Below are 17,899 nucleotides of genomic sequence, written 5' to 3' on the forward strand. Positions count from 1 at the left end.
CAAAAAGGAAAGGGGAAAAATGAAGTATTTTGTTCATTTAGGCTTTAGTGGAAAGTTGTGGAAGGGTTAGAAGCTGTGAAGGAAAGAAAGGAAGGAAAAATAAAGGCCCTCAATTCACCATTTCTCTCCCTCACGATCACTTCCTCTCTCACTCTCCCTTGAGAATTTTTGAAGCTAAGAACTCAGAGGAAGTCTAGGCTTGGTTTGGGGTGCTGATCCTTGGAGAAGCTAAGGGATTCAGTTGGAGTTAGCTACCAATTAAGATAAGGTTGGTTTTGTCTGAATTTTCTGGGTTTGTGAGGTTGAATTCTGAATTTGGATTTTGGATGGAAATTTAAGGACTTGAGCTTGGGGATTTGAGGAATTAAAGTCTGGAAGGGCATTGAAGGCAACCTAAGGTTGCATTCACTCAGCTAAGGTAACAAATTCTGACTTTGTTTATCTAGGTTTTCTGGGTTTTGTGATGAAGTTCTTGAGCTTCAAGCTCAATTCTGGTTTTCTATGTTTGATGATGCTTATGCCCAAGTCTTTGATGTTGTTAGGTTATTTCAGCTGAGGTATAGTGAGTTACAAGGTCAATTTTGAGTTTAGTTGAAGTTTGGAATGGGTCTTTGGAGCTTTGGCTCAGGAAAATTCAAAGGAAAAACCCAGAAGTTTTGCATGTGCTAGTTGTAGCGCTGTAGCACTAGGATATGAGCGCTATGCTTCATTTTCTTGGGGGGGGGGGGGGGGGGGGGGGTGGGCTGGCTTTCTGACTATAGCGCTGTAGCACCTTTCTTGTGGCGCTGTAGCGCTACCCTGCCTCTAGAACTTGGTTTTTGGGATTTCTGTAAGGATTTTTGCTTGGGGGCTCGGGAGTCAATTCCACCACCCCATTTGGTGGAATCAGGCTTCCTGAGAGTTTGGGATTGGTCCCAAAGTTGGGTTACGGAATTGAGATTTAATGATGGTTCTACTTTATGGAATGTGACTAGGTGTACGCTAGGGCTCGGATCGGGATCATGCTCGAGGGTAATTTCAATTAGCCAAAGCGCTCGGAATAAAAGGTAAGAAAACTGCACCCAGTTATGTGGTTATGTTGGGACTAAGAGTTCCCTATATTTTTATGTGATGTCATATGATGGTATTATTCCATGGGGACATGAGATAAACGACCTAAGAGTGCTCGAATTAATGTTTGCGCACGGGACGCAGCTCGGCCATTGGTAGCTGAGGTTAATTATTTAATCACTAAGCTTGTCCTAAGTGAGCTGGAGTCAATGGTTTAAATAAAGGGTGCGGCCTAAGGGCGTCGACCCTGGAAATTGTGTGATGTGTTTTACTATTATTAATCTGATGACTATGGCATGTTTATTACCTAGATGATTGATTATTTGTTTGAAGATTGATATCACCAATTATGTGAATAATGTGGTCTGCTGAGTATATGATTGATGATTTGTGAATTATTTGACTATTGATCATTGATTATGTTTTATAAATTAGTTTTCTTGCTGGGCCTTGGCTCACGGGTGCTACATGGTGCAGGTAAAGACAAGGGTAAGCTGGACCAACCCTGATTTGGAGAGCTCTGGGGGCGGAATGTATATAGCCTGCTGCTCGGCCGCCATGACCAAGGGTTGATACAGGGATAGGAGACCCTAAAATGCCTATTTTTCCATCAGATTGGATTGTGGTTCTTTATAACCTCTGAAATTTTTGTAATATGTTATTTAACCTTATTATTGGGATCCCGTGTAACCAACATTTATTAAAATGAAAATTTATTTTCTATGACCAAAATATTTTAACCCTAGTTCAATAATGGTTTAATGACACACTTTTAACTAAATGACTTGATTAGCAAGTCTTGCACATTTATTAACACACTGTGTAATTGTATTGGTTATCCAGGGCGTTACACGTTTTTATTAAATAATAGATGGAGTGTTAAATAACTATTTCTTAGTGTTGTTATTGCAAGCTCGTGTTCTCGTATTTGTAAAAGCAACCAATAAATTTTATACATTCTGGTTACTAGGGGGGCACATAACCGAAGTTGGCAAAATTAAGCTTGCTCGGATAAGATCAAAAAACTTAGAAGCTTGGAAAAATTGATTATTCAGCGGCTTTTTAAAGTTCGAGTTTCCAATAATCCTAGCACAAACTAAGTTTAAATCATTTAAAACCCTGGACGTAACCAGGTCTGAAACTTAGAAGTTTGGAAAAATTAATTATTCAACGGCTTTTTAAAGCTCGAGTTTTCAAGAAACCTAGCGTGAACTAAGTTTAAATCATTAAAAACCATAGATATAACCAAGTTCGAGGCCTGATTCTTAACAGGTATGATACAAATAAGCAAACAAAAACTTGGATATAACCAAGTTCGATAAGATCTATCTCGATCTAAAAGTCGATTCCTAAAATCTCGAATGTACAAGAGTATAAGGATTCATAAGCATGAGAAGTTAATAAAGGAAAGACGAATGGATCAAAAGTTAGATATATATTAAAATAAGACAAACAAATATATTGTCACGTCGAGGAGAAAAAACCTCAAACTAAGCCCGAAGGCAATTGTTTTATATCAAAAGACTTAGACAATTATAAAGAAAATCACATCATTCGACCCTGTCAGCTCGCCCCACAGAAGTGACCTCCTCACCGTCTCCTTCCGCCACTCCGAATGCCTCACCATTCTCTAAGGGTTCTTGCAAGCACCGAGCCTTGAATTTAGCAAGGTGCAGATCCCACTGCCCAGGTTCCATAAAAGAGAAGTTCCCGTCCTGGTTGAAAGCCCAGCAATGGTATCGCATCTCCTCCCTGGTTGATGATGATGCCAGCTTTTCCTCCTTGGCTTTAACTTCAGCACAATGGTTCGCTTCTACGGTCTGAGCTTGGGAGGCAGATAGTGCGGTCTTTGCGGCTTGCTCTTTTTCTTGGGAAGAGGTGAGAGCGGCCTTGGCAGACTTCTCAGTCTTCTGAGCAGCTGTCAAGGCAGATTTGGCGGCATGCTCACCTTCCTTAGCAGCACTAAAGGCGACTTTGGCAGCGTCCATCTCGGCTCGGAACTCTTCATTTTTGGCCCTAGCATAAGTTATGTTGCAGTATTGGGCCAAGGCAGACTACAAAATAACAAAACAAGTAAAAAATATATGATGAAGAACATAGTAAAAAAAATTCATCACCAAATATGGGAAAAGAACTCACGGTGAGGTTCATCCCCATGGCGGACTCAAAGACTTCTTCGGGCTACGCTCCTCTATGGTTCTCTGGTCCCTCACACTGGCTTTATAGGCGTGGCCCACCTAATGAGTCGTTGTCTCATATACGATACCCCGAAAGGCTTTAGGGATCTTTTCCAGGTCCTGAGGATCAACCGGTATTCAGACACTGGGGGCATTGGTTTGTATTACTTGAGGCATGGGTCAAGGTGGGGGAGGGGGAACCTGGCCAATGGTGACAGAGGTCATCGGAACTGGTTCCCGAGCTGAGCTCATGTCCTTACCCTTAACAAGAGATTTTTTACGTATTCCACGTTGCAAGGGTGGCCTTCTTCACCACCCTGGGCCTCTTCACGACGGGGCCTGTGCCGGTTTTCTTAGCCTGAAAGGCATTTCGTAGGTCGGGAGCTCCGGTCGATTCCATCTGTTTTCCTAAAAAGAACAAAGGGAGTTAATTCACATAAATGATGTTTTAAAAACATATATAACGAAAGAGTAGGAAACAAAGATCCTACCCTCTGGGCTGGAGGAGGAATCTATTATCACCAACTCGGTGTTTTGACCGGGATAGGCACGACCTCTGTCCTTGGAACTAATGGAGGGGAAGGGGAATCTAAAGTTAATATTTCTTGGATCCTAAGGGGTTTAGGTCCTTCCTCGGGTTAGATTCGTCTACGTATTGTATGAACCCAGGGGCAAATGCACCCTAGATCAAAGAATTCTAGGTCCTAGGGTTTGTCCCGTATTCTTCAAAAATGGAGAATCTAAAGTTTAGGGTGTTATCAATTACTACAATGTCTCTAGGGTAGCTATGGTCATAGCGTACCACTAAGTGATCTACGCACTGGAGAAGGGTTACATTTAGGTCTAGGTTAGTAGGATGGCGACTAATGAGATGGTTCGGGTTATAGCGAATTAACTTAAAGTCAGCAATAACTCTATCTAACTCCCTAAAAAGGTATGGGTTACCTTGGCTGGAGGGTCCGGCTGCTGCCCCAGAAATAGCCCGATCTGGATCAGATCCTTGGTCAGCCTCGGGAGCCTTTCTTTTCCGAATGAGAGGTACCTTAGCCTCTTCCTCGTCGGTCAGCGATTGGCACAACCTCTTGTGATGAGGGAAGCTCGAGGATCACCGGAAGGGGAACTCGAGTCCTCAGGGCTAGTGCCTGACCTTCACCGATCAGCTTACATCCCAACACGGTGGCATCGTTCACGACCTGGCGATAATCCTTTTTGCCAGGGGGAAGACCGGATAATTTCTCGTATTGACCCCCGAGGGTCACAGATTTTTTTGTCCTCGCAAATATGGATGTACGAGAAACAAACTCAATTAAGACATATATATAAAAAAGAAATATTTTAAAGGACCGAAAATTCACGAGCTGAATTTGCAAAGATATGAGACTTACGAGGTCGGTTGAAGTATCGGTGTTCAAAATTCCTGAAGTCATCTGACATAAAGAATAGATATTTGTAGTCATTTGGATGACTGGGAAGCTCAATGACGGGGGCGGAGTTTGGAAACCGCGTGAGGTAATAAAACATGTCACCTCGTCCCCTCTGATCAGGGCTAACTTTGAGCCAGAAGAAGTATAATATGTCTGTTAGGGTAGGGACCTACCACTCGTGCTTCAGAAATAAATACTTTAGCCCCACCATAAGCCTATAGGAGTTTTGGGGGAGCTAGAAAGGAGCTAGTTTTATGTAGTTTAGGAAATCTACGAAGTACTGGTCTAAGGGAAGGAAGGCACCAGCCTTCAAATGCTCATCGCTCCAGGCCGCATAGTCATCTTGGAAAGAGGCATATCTCCTTTCCCCTTCAAACGCAGGCAGGGCGAGGAGAATGCTAGCTCTGATCTCTATGTTGTGGCACACATAATCTTATTCACCTTCCCTTGAGTCGTGATTTTTGAGATGATGTGCTCGGCCTCGAAGAACGCGTTGGGGTCGACGAGAATTTCTTCTCCACTACCGGATCGAAGTGCGGAATGGGAGAGTCAGGGACGACCTGCTTCCCTTTATCTTTGCATTGGGTAGATGAGCTCGTGAATTTATTCTTTGGGGGGGCCGTCAGATCGCCTGACGACAAAGCGGCCTAGTTAGTAGGCGACCTAAGATGATCTATAACTATGTCGCGATGGTATGGACGAAATGGGTTATTTTTGTTATATGATCTAAAGTTAGTCTTAGCCCCATCGCATGATGCCATGCAATATCCTAGGCTACGCGCCTTGGTTTCTCAACAGTCCCCTGATATTTAGGGATTTGTGTGTTAGAAATGTCAGGCCACTGCTTTCCTCTCAAAAGCAGTTTTGTGCAAAACTGCCTAAGGAATCATAACCCTTAAGCTACCTGGTATTAAACCTAGAGACCTTATGATTTTTATGCCCCAAAAAGGGATTTTCTAAACCTATTTGACATTAGAACTACCCCAGATTAACCTAGAAAGTTACCTAGATTTATGAATACTTCTTTTGTAATGACATATTCTGTTCTTATGGAGCCTAAAAGTCGAAACCTATTCCCTAATGGCATTCATAGAAACCTAACAATAACGAACGATGAATATTTCTAAAAGATGAAAAAGAAGTTTCTTTGGGTCATGAAAGATAGAGATACTTACAGGAAATGTGTTCGACAACTGAGGGATATAGATTCTGATCACGAAAAACTCTTGGAATGCTTCTGAGTAATCTAAGCACGAAGAATAGTTCTGGGAATTCTGGGGAAGAAGAAGGAAGTTTGAAAAGTGTGAAAAATGGTATTTTTTTAATGCAAAGGTGGTGAGGTCTTAGACTGATCACCCTATTTATACGTAAACCATGGAAATCAATCTAGACCATTCGTTGGGGTTAATTCGAGATCCAAGGACCAGGGTTAAACAAACCACATGGCAGAAAAAGCTAACAAGATAATTATTTTAGTCCTCGAAACCCGAATAAATGCCAATTGCAGAAGACCACGTGTCTAGTACTCGAGTAGTAGGCAGGCATGGTTTTATGTAGCAGAAGTTTAAAAGCCCCTACTGTGTAGGTCAAAAAATGATGACATCATACACGAGCAGGAGCTGAGGGGGCAAATGTTGTACCCTAATCTTAGCACAAGTTCATTCACTCAGCTCGGGCACAGCTGGCAGATAAATACGTGGAAAGTAATCAAGTAGAATATCCGATTATTATCTATACAGACAGCTCGAGGTTCGTAATGGTCAAACCTGGTGTTAGGCGTCCTGACTTTACCACGAACTATGAATAAGATAAGTCATTAAATCACTAGCTCGGGGTAGGATAGATGTTAGAATATAAGCCTGTGGAAGATACGCAACTCAGGTGATTCAGATATAACGCATACTGCATACTAAAGGATTCCCAAAGATTCAGGATTTGCTTATATGCGTATTCATGACCAGGCTGTCATATTTCTTATCTAAGACAGCAAGGCATATTTACTTTGTGATCAAATCATACCCCAAAATAAATGGGAATTATTTGTATTGAATGTAGACATTGTGTAAATGCGTGATTGACTCACGCGGTTACCCAAACCTGTCCATGGAATTCCCCTATAAATACTAGGAATATTGGACAGGAGAGGGGGGATTATTCTGTAATACCAAAACTCTGCCAAACTAGAGAGAGAAACAGCAATAATATTGACTTGTGGACTAGGTGGATTTTAACCATTGAACCACGTAAAAGTTTTGTGTTCTTGAATGAATTCTGGTTATTTTTCATTACAGTTTAATATAAAGCACTAATCTGAATTATTATTTCTTAATACACTGTTGGCGAAAAACCGCGTCAACAGTGTTATTTATTTGTTTTAACTTGTAAATTCTAGAGTTTTGGCTGTGTGCACCAAGGTGCATGGTTAGTAGAGATGCACTTGAGCACTTGTGTGTGTGCATGTGCATGGCATGCATGGTGAGCATGCATTAGATTATATGCCATAGTATATATTCTCCTATTGATTAATTTTTTTTTATTTAGCTATTTTGGAAAAGGGAAATAATTGGAAATAAATTAGAAGAGAAAGAGGGAAAGAGGGCGTGAGAAGAGTGGGAAAGGGAGAGATTTATTTTCCCATTAAGTTTTGAAATTTAAATGAATTAAAGTAGATGTCTTTTAGCTATTTTGGGTAAGGAAAATCACTAAGTAATTTTGAGGTTATTTTGTTTGGTTGTCTTCGATATGGTGAGTAAATGAAAATGTGGAAAAAGGAAAAGAAAAGGAGAGTGAGGGAGAGTGTGGACGATAGTTAAAAAAAATGGAAAGGAAAATTTATTTTCCTAATTATTCTATTTATTTCTCTTGATGGGTCAAGGTCTTCATTGCCTCGATTTAGGAAAGGGATTTGATTAGTTTCCCTTTTCATTAGTCTTAGGTTTTAGACTTTAGGTTAGATAAAATAGTGAACAATGAGTATTGGAAACTCATTGTGGCTGGCGTGCAAGAGAGGAAGAGAGAGAGAGCTCGAGAACTAGATTGAGAAAGAAATAAAGGAAGAGAGAAAGAGAGAGATGAGTTCATGGGAGAAGAAGAAGAAGAAGAAGAAGAAGAATAAAGGAAGGGTGGTTCTAATATAAGTTTGTATCCTTGTTTTCCCTAGTGATTGATTTTCTCATTCATCTCCTCACCTTCTTGATTACTAAGTTTTCTTGTTGATTTTGTGTTTCTTTCTCATTATGGTTTCGAAATCCCTAGGGGGTTTGATCAAAGGTGGTGCCCATTTTAGGTCGTTGATTTCTATCAAATGAGGTAATGGAACCTCTATCCTTAATATTGTTTTGTTGTTGTTACGATCTATTTGGATATAATCTTGGTGTATTATTTATTGGTTTATGTTCTTTTATATGATTGTAAATTGTTCTCTATCTTGAAATTCATAGAAACATGAAAGGAGATATGCATGTGGGTTATATATGAGTAGTTTCCTATAAATGATTGGCTATGAATATGTGTTTTCTTGTAAGAGGCCTAGGAGTGTGTGGTTCTATGGTTGGGTGTGTGTGTGTGTGATTGGGCATGTATGGATGTGTAGATAATGCATGTGAGGTTTTGTTTTTATTTCAATTGATTTTCTATCAACATGTTCATGTTATTAGAAATAGGAACTTGCTAGGGTTCATGTGGATTATTAGAGTTTTGATTGAATAATTTTTAGAATTTTGGTATTATTTTATGATCAAGGATTAATATTTAAATTATTATTGCTCTAACAAATCTTAATGTTTTGATAATGAAAGAATGCAAGTTAGATATTAGAAACATGCTATGTAATTTTTGGCATAGACATTTTTAAAAAAAAATGCATGATGAGTTTATGTTGTCCCTTGTTGTTATGTTTGAAACCATTGATGTTGAATAAGTTTATTGATATTATTTTCATGTCTTGTGTCACGAAGGTTTCGACCTTGGGAGTGTGATTTAAGATTATCTAATTGTTTGTTGCATGCTAATGGTAATATTAAAATGCATGGAAAGGTACAGAAACGTGCTAGGTGATGGTTTTAACATGATCAAATGTGTAATTTAGATAAAAATATGCTTGCTGTTTTTTTTTTTCATTATTTGATGGTAATGATATATTAGTGATTTTAAAATGCACAAGTTATGCTTCAAAAAGATATTTTGAACTTATATAAACAAAAGATATTTTGTTTCACATGTTAATGGAGTTTTTTTATCTAATTAAACACATGCAGTTTTTTTTTTTATATTTTGTGAAAGAAAATATGATTTTAATTCAATTATGTGATTTTAAACAAATAAAGTGCTTGCTGGAATTTTTGGTTTATGAGGAGAAAATTTCTTTTAAATTAAATAAGTAAAGCATGTGCTCAAATAAATTAAACATTAGACTATGCATATGATAAATGTAATTTTCCATACTTTAAATATGTATTTTTCTCATTTGTACTTATGCAGTTTTTTTAGTAAAATTATTTTAAAAGGTGATCAAAGAAAATATTTAAATATGATAAATGTAATTTTTCACACTTTAAATATGTATTTTTCTCATTTGTACTTATGCAGTTTTTTTAGTAAAATTATTTTAAAAGGTGATCAAAGAAAATATTTAAATATTATTAGTGACTACAAAATTTTATCACATTCTTTTAATTGTTATTAAATAATAAATGTGATTAGTATTTTATGTAAATTAAAGTTAAGGAATTATTTTAGTAAATTAATTTTTTTGTAATAACATTTATGGATGGCAAATGTGTGAATTACAGGAGAAATGTAGTAATAATTAAAGTGACAAATTATTTCATGCTTGCTGAATTTTTGTGAAATTGACAAGAAAATAGATGAACAAATAATTCCAACTTCAGCGCTAGTTTTAAGAATCATCCCATGTTTGCATGTTACATGCAAGTTCACTTTTACGCTCGAAGATATGTTATTTGATTAAATCTATGGTTCCTAATTTGAAATTATTGAGAATTACTTAGTAGAATTGACATTATTCTTTTATGAATCTATGTGACATTGTTGTATGAATAGAGTTGTGGTGCAACTTGTGCCACATGTGCACGATCCATGCACACGTGACGTATGTATGTTGGGCATGTGTAATCTTACATGATTTTAAGACGAACGTTTGATTGTGATTTTAGGCTCGTTGTGAAGTACCCCGCAATTTATATTTTGCTTGAACTTTAGGTAAGGAAGTTAGCTATAATTTATATGAATTATGTTATGAAAAGTATGCACTGATATGATTGCAAGAATTATTGTGTTATGGAAAGTATGAACTATGGTAAGCTAAAGGGTTATGAAAAGTACGAATGATTATGTTATGATATGAGTTGTGTATGTCTGCTTGTATGTTGTATGAAAAACAATAGGTTGTTAGCGTGCTGAACGCGACACAACAAAATAATTACTAAGGATATGACATAACTCATAGGGCGGATGAGCCGATGTTATTCGAGGACCCGAGATCGTGTTTACCTCATAGAGGAGGTCTTACCAGTTTATGCTTTTGTTGGTTACCTCATGATGTGACATGGACAGTAGGGGTGCCATGATCACATGATGTATGATTATGATTATGAATGCGAATTCTTATGATTATGATATATGGGTATGAGTATGATATGGTTATGATATATTTTTCCATGGGTTTACGATACGAATATAGTCTTCTTGTGCTTTCTTGAACATTGCTTGCTGTATTTGTTCGTACTTCCTTACTGGGCTTTTAGCTCCCTTACTTTTCCCCCTTTCAGGTAGGCAATAGACTTTCTGCTTGGCACACACAGTGATGTGGGAGGTTCTGACGTCTAGGCATGTATGATGCGGGGTGTCCTATGAGCGATTAATGATCAAGATGAGCGCCAAGAAATAATTAAGAACTTATGTTATGCTTTATGTTTTAAATTTTGTCAGTGGGACTTATTATTTTTATTTTATTTTCAATTACTACATAAAGACACAATATTTTTATTTTCAAACTGATAGACCCAAATTGCATGTTATATCAAGGCTCCACTGAACATTTTCTCTAAAATGATATTTTTTCTAATAAATATGAGTTGAGTGTCGCTTTTATAAAGAGATAGATTATGGCGTTCTTACAGTTTTGGCTTGCTCAAGTTGCATTGTGTCTTCTACAATAAGTGGTTGTGGATGCTTAATACTCTTTAATGAGAGTTAATTACATTATTTTTCCTAATTACATGTTAAAGTCATGTATTATAATAAAGAAAATTAGGAACAAGACACTAAGTGTGTGAAATATGCTCGGTCCCTTGTGTCTAGCAAGTAAGTTTTTATGTCGCAGTCTTGAGTAACCTTATTTGATTTTGGTTGGAAGGTTACGTTCTTAAGGAGCAAGACTACTTCTTGAGAAATACCAGAAAGTTTTAGATGACGCACCTCCATTTTCCAGGAGTGATTTTGTCTTTTGATATTCCAAATTGACGGTTGTACGAAGTCGACAAGTACTCTTCCTGTGCAATCACCAAGTTGTTAGTGGTAGGAGGACATACGTGCTTTTATGGTCAGGTGACGATCCCCACATCCTTTTTGTTTATATATTTCTAGTCATGACTTCTTCAACAAGTCTTACTGAGAATCAAGGAGATATTCTCTTTAAGAAATTTAGGGTCTAGCCACTTAGGAGAATATCTTGGATGCAAGTTGCTATGACTCGAGGAGTTAGTCGAGTGTTATTCTAATTGGGTAGCGAGTAACGTTAGTGATCAACTCGAGGATCTAGACAACCACATGACGGGCCTCTCGCTTAGGCCCAAATTATTTATTCTGAGTGTGACACATGTCAAAACACGACCACATGCCCTTAAGAATGCCTCTCAAATATTTGTGAGGTTTTATAAAATCATGAGTATTAATTTTTTAAAATTTTAAAATGAGTTTATAATTAACTTTTCTAATTTAAAATTAACTTTAAATATATATATATTAAGAAAATATATGAGGTATATGTAGGAATACTTTAATCTGAATTTAGCCCTAATTAATTCATGAGAAATCAAACAATGAATAACCAAAAATTAGCGGAAGCGTACCGGAGTCCATCGAATCGATTATACAAGGGCTATGATCTTTCGAATTTACAGTCAAATCTTTTGGGAACCTTAGTCTCTTGCCGATGGGGATTCAAGAGTGAAATAGTACGTACTGCAAATTGGGGACCATTACCTATTTATTAATAACTGCCAAAACAATAACTAATATTTATTGACTATTTCTAATTTGGCCCCTCATCAAATTAGAACTTGTCCTTATAGTATCCACATATTAAAATCATGACAATCATGCCCTTAAGTCATAAACTTTATTCCAAAATAGATCACATAAATTTGACTCATTTATATGATGACCCAACACACATTTAATATATACAATTGTGGCCCCAAATAAATGAATTCCTAACAATCTCCCACTGGGCCATATATGTATCCATATAAATGTGTTAACGTTATTGAGCTCATAACTTTGTCATCATAACCATAGCCATGTGCAATCTCGTCCATTAACTGTATCAACATAGGATCAAAGCGGTTTTCGATGTATCAATCACAACTAATCCCATCAATGGTCACATATATCAACACAGTCAAATGACATAGATCAATCATGATAATGTGGTATGAAAATTACATGCATGGTGATCTATCCATGTCAATTTTCATTTAGTCCTACTTTACTTTATGGAGATCAAAGCTTTAGCTTAAATTTGCAAAGTAAAATAAACTGAATTACTTAATTTCTGATCAGAAAAATATCCAAATACACATGTTTCATGAAACAAATATAAAACACAAAGGATAATAAAGACAAACTCCCACTGAATCTAGATATCATCATACTCTAAAACACCCATATAAGCAATGTGCTCATGAAAGACCTTGGGTGGCAAATTCTTTGTAAGGGGGTCTACGATCATGGAGTTTGTACCTAAGTGTTCTATACAAATCTGTCCACTCTGCACCCTTTCTTTCACAACAAGGAACTTGATTTCAGTATGTTTTGACTTTGTCGAGCTCTTGTTGTTGTTGGAATACAATACGGCTGATTAATTGTCACAATACATCTAGAATGCGCAGCCCGGTGGCAAGGTTTCTTAGCCATATATCATGGTTGGATGCCTCATAACATGCAACAAATTCTGCTGCCATAGTGGATGAAGCTATGAGTGTTTGTTTCGCACTTCTCCACGATATAGCTCCACCACCTAACAGATATATGTAGCCTGAAGTGGATCTCCTACTATCTTGGCATCCAACAAAGTCAGAGTCAGAATACCCAATGATCTCAAAGTGATCTGACCTCCTATATGTGAGCATGTAATCTCTTGTTCTCTTCAAATATCTCATAACCTTTTTGGCTGCTTTCCAATGATCAATTTCTAGATTGCTTAAGTATTTGCCTAACACTCCAACAATGTACGCAATAGCTGGACGCGTACAAACTTGAGCATACATTAGACTCCCAACAGCTGAAGCATAAGGAATCTTTTGCATTTCTTGAACTTCAAGGCTTCCTTTAGGGCATTGCTTAAGACTAAATGTGTCTCCTTTAACAACAGGGGTATCACCTGGTTTGCAATTCTGCATCCCAAATCTTTTAAGCACTTTATCAATATAGATCTTTTGTGATAACCCAAGAATACCTTGAGAACGATCTCGATGTATTTGAATTCCTAAAACAAAAGAGGCGTCACCAAGATCTTTCATCTCAAAATTTCTTGACAGAAATCTCTTGGTTTTGTGCAACATGCCTGTATCATTTGTGGCAAGCAGTATGTCATCAACATACAAAACCAGGAAAACATGTTTACTCCCACTAAACTTGTGATACACACAATCATCAACAACATTCATCTCAAAACCAAACGAGAGAATCACTTGATGAAATTTTTGGTACCATTGACAGGAAGCTTGTTTGAGCTCATAAATGGATTTGGTCAATTTGCAAACCATCTTCTTTGGGTCCGCTGACACAAAGTTTTCAGGTTGCATCATATATATTGTTTCATCAATGTTTCCATTGAGAAATGTTGTTTTCACATCCATTTGATGAAGCTCTACATCATAATGTGCAACAAGTGCCATGATTTTCCTAAAAGAGTCCTTTGATGAAATTGGAGAAAAGGTCTCCTTAAAGTCAATCCCATCCTTTTGAGTATATTCTTTTGCTACAAGACGAGATTTATACCTTTCCACATTACCTTTTGAATCCCGTTTGGTCTTAAAAATCCATTTGCAACCAATCAGTTTCTTTCTTTCTGGTAATGGGACAAGTTCCCAAACTTTATTGTCTTGCATAGACTTATACTCTTCATTCATTGCTTCAATCCATTTTTTAGAGTTAGAACTTTTCATGGCCTGATGAAAGTTGATTGGGTCATCTTCCATCATTCCATTGTCATCCTCATGTTTTTGGAGAAATATAATATAATCATCTAAAATAGCACTTCTCCTTTCTCTCGTGGACCTCCTTAATGACACTGGTTCTTGAGGTTGTTGAGTTTGTTCTTCTTGAAAAATTTCCTCATTTAGAATAGGGGTTTGTTCAACATTGTCTTGTTGAGGTTCTAGATTCACTTCTTGATGAATGATAGGTGTAGGAACCTGAATATTGTCAAAAGTGATAGTAGAAATTGGGTTTGAATTCAATTCCTCCTCAAAAGCAATGTCTCTTACCTTATTTCTCCCCCCAAACTCAACATCCTCAAAAATGTTGCAGTTCCTGTCTCAAAAATATTTGTAATTGTGGGATCATAAAACTTATAGCCCTTAGATCGCTCAGAATAACCAATAAAGTAGCTGCTCACTGTTTTGGAGTCCAATTTCTTTTCATGTGTCCTATAAGGCCTTGCTTCAGCTGGACATCCCCAAATGTGAAAGTGTTTTAGACTAGGCTTTCGACCTATCCAAAGCTCATAAGGTGTTTTTGCTACTGCTTTAGTTGGTACTCTATTCAGAATGTAAGTTGTTGCCTTTAAAGCTTCTCCCCAGAGGGAATCAGGTAAGTTAGAATGAGCAATCATGCTCTTTACCATATCCTTAAGAGTCCTATTCCATCTTTCAGCAACACCATTCATGCTAGGTGAGCTTGGCATGGTGTACTGTGGGACAATACCACATTCCTCTAAGAATTTAGCAAACGGTCCTAGACGTTGTTCGCCTGAGCCATCATATCTACCGTAGTACTCACCACCACGATCGGATCTGACATTTTTAATCCTTTTGTTGAGTTAATTCTCAACTTCAGCTTTATAAGCTTTGAACACGTCCACAGATTGAGACTTTTCATGAATGAGATATAGATACCCATAACGTGAGTAATCGTCTATGAATGATATAAAATATTGTTGACCATTCCAAGATGTTGTAGTGAATGGCCCACAAATGTCTGTATGAATCAATTCTATGACATCTGAAGCTCTGTTGGCACCTAATCTCTTGGTTTTGGTATGTTTTCCCTTGATGTAGTCTACACAAACATCAAAGTCTGTGAAGTCAAGAGACTCTAAAATGTCATCAGACACAAGACGCTCAATTCTACATTTTGAGTGTGACCTAAGCGTTTATGCCATAGTGACGCTGAATTTGCTTTATTTAATATGCGTTTAGTACCATGTGATTCCACATGCAAGGTTTCATTATAGGATACAATTGTTTCTAGTAAATAAAGGTTGTCATAAGCATTCAAATAACCAGTTCCAACAATATTTGAATTTGAAGACAAACTAAACTGATTGTTTCCAAAAGAACAGCAATATCCAAATTTGTCCAACAAAGAAACAGAAACTAAATTCCGTCTAAAAGACGGTACAACAAAAGTGTCTTTCAAATCCAAATAAAAACCAGTTCCTAACAACAACCTAAAATGCCCAATTGCTTCCACTTCCACCGATTTTCCATCGCCTACGAAGATGTGTCTTTCACCATCACTTGGCTTTCAGTAGCTCAGACAACCCTACATAGAAACATTTATGTGAGTAGTAGCACCAGAATCTATCCACCAAGTGTTTCTAGGTACAGAAGCTAAATTAACCTCAAGACAAACCTAAGTAAGAATCATACTTTTCTTTACACGCCATGCATGATACATGGTACAATTTTTCTTCACATGTCCAGGCTTGTTACAAAAGAAACAACCATCTGAATCCTTCTGTTGTTTCTTTTGGGTTGGACCCTTAGCAGCTTCATTCTCAGATTTCCTTTTCTTGCCCTTATCTTTAGAGGCACTGGCCAAATGAGCACTTTCAGTTTTATCTTGCTTCAACCTTTCTTCCTCTTGCACAGAGTGAGAAATGAGCTCATTTAAAGTCCATTTCTCCCTTTGACAGTTATAACTAATTTTGAATTGGTTAAACTGTGTAGGAAGCGATACCAAAACCATAAGAACAAGCAAATCCTCAGAAAGCTCGATCTTAAGTGCCTTAAGTTTTGAAGCAATTTGGTACATTTCCATAATGTACTCCCTAACATTTCTTCGACCCTTAGACTTCATGGAAATCAAGGAAGCCAGAAGTGAAGTCATTTCAACCTTATCATTTCTAGTGAAACGTTTCTCAATTGCATCCTTGGCCTTAGTGATCTCTTCAGATTTTGTGCCTCTGAAGGCTTCTGGAATGCATTGTTGCATGATCATTAGACTCATGCGATTAGAACGATCCCATCTCTCAAACTCCATCTTTTCATCAGGAGTGCTTTCTGCAGTGAGAGGTGAAGGTTGTTCTTGCCTTAATGCATAGTCTAATTCCATGCAACCAAGGTTTACAAGTAATTTCCCTTTCCAATTCTTGAAATTTGTCCCATTAAGCATGAGAATAGAGTTAATGTTGGCAGTTATTGTGGCAGGAGTAGATGAATTAACTAAATATATAACAAAATAACAAAACAAGCTCACATAAGAATCCATATAAAACAATAAATTCAAATAATAGTTAATCCCATCTCAAGATACCAAATACAACATCAATATCAAGTCTTTAGACAATAATATTAACTGTAAATTGTACTCTTGTTGTAGCAATCAAACATTGACAATAAGTTATGCCAAACAATATGCAATCTTTGGACCAACATATTGCTCACACAAAATACCATATAATTGTCACACATTTATCACCACAAGTATGCATGAAATTCGGGCAAATACTAAGTCACCTTTGGGTCCGTTAATAAACGCATGAATTACATACATACAATTATCTTAATATTTTAATTAAATCAATCTACACAAAAGTGATCACTTTGGTGATATTTTGTTTCAATTAATCTATTTAAAATATTAAATACCCTTAATAAAATCTTAAACTAAATTTGAATTTTAGATTGTTTTAAAAAATAATCTGAAACAACTGTAGTACATAATTATGTACATATATGAATACATAGTACAAGTAAAATTCTGAACGAATCTGTATGATATTATATTCACACACATATACGTACATAATATATATTACGGTGATAATGATATAAATACAATTTATATAATATATATACTGGGAAGAAAGAAATGTGAGCTTATACATTTACTTAAGAATTAAATCATTCAACATTTGTCTCATATGAGACTAATTACATTATATGCATGTATCAACCCAAAGTTAAAGTGACAAAAGTTGGGTTGTGAGTAAAACATATATTTACCAAATCAGAACTTTCATACTGTGTACGCATATATATATATATATATATATTCAACAAGGAACAAAACAATGATTATTCTAACAATGATTATTCTTTATATGTCAGATGATAATTACGACTTGTCAAATAGATTGTATATAAAACAAATCAAGTTATGTCATATATGTATATGCATAGAGGCATATTGTAATTAACAGAAACAAAACTAAATAATCACACATCGCATTATAGCGATATTACATATGTTAAAATAAACCAAAAAACAAAACATAATAAAAAATCATAATAATACTACTGTAAATCCTCAAGAATTAATTTAGGGATGACTATGGTACCACGTGTAGGAATACTTTAATATGAATTTAGCCCTAATTAATTCATGAGAAATCAAACAATGAATAACCAAAGATTAGCGGAAGCGTAGCGAAGTCCATCGAATCAATTGTACAAAGGCTATGATCTTCCGAATTTGCAGTCAAATCTTTTGGGAACCTTAGTCTCTTGATGATGGGGATTCAAGAGTGAAATGGTATGTACTTCAAATTGGGGACCA

The sequence above is a fragment of the Humulus lupulus genome, chromosome 1 (genome assembly GCF_963169125.1).
Source record: "Humulus lupulus chromosome 1, drHumLupu1.1, whole genome shotgun sequence".
Classification (NCBI taxonomy): domain Eukaryota; kingdom Viridiplantae; phylum Streptophyta; class Magnoliopsida; order Rosales; family Cannabaceae; genus Humulus; species Humulus lupulus.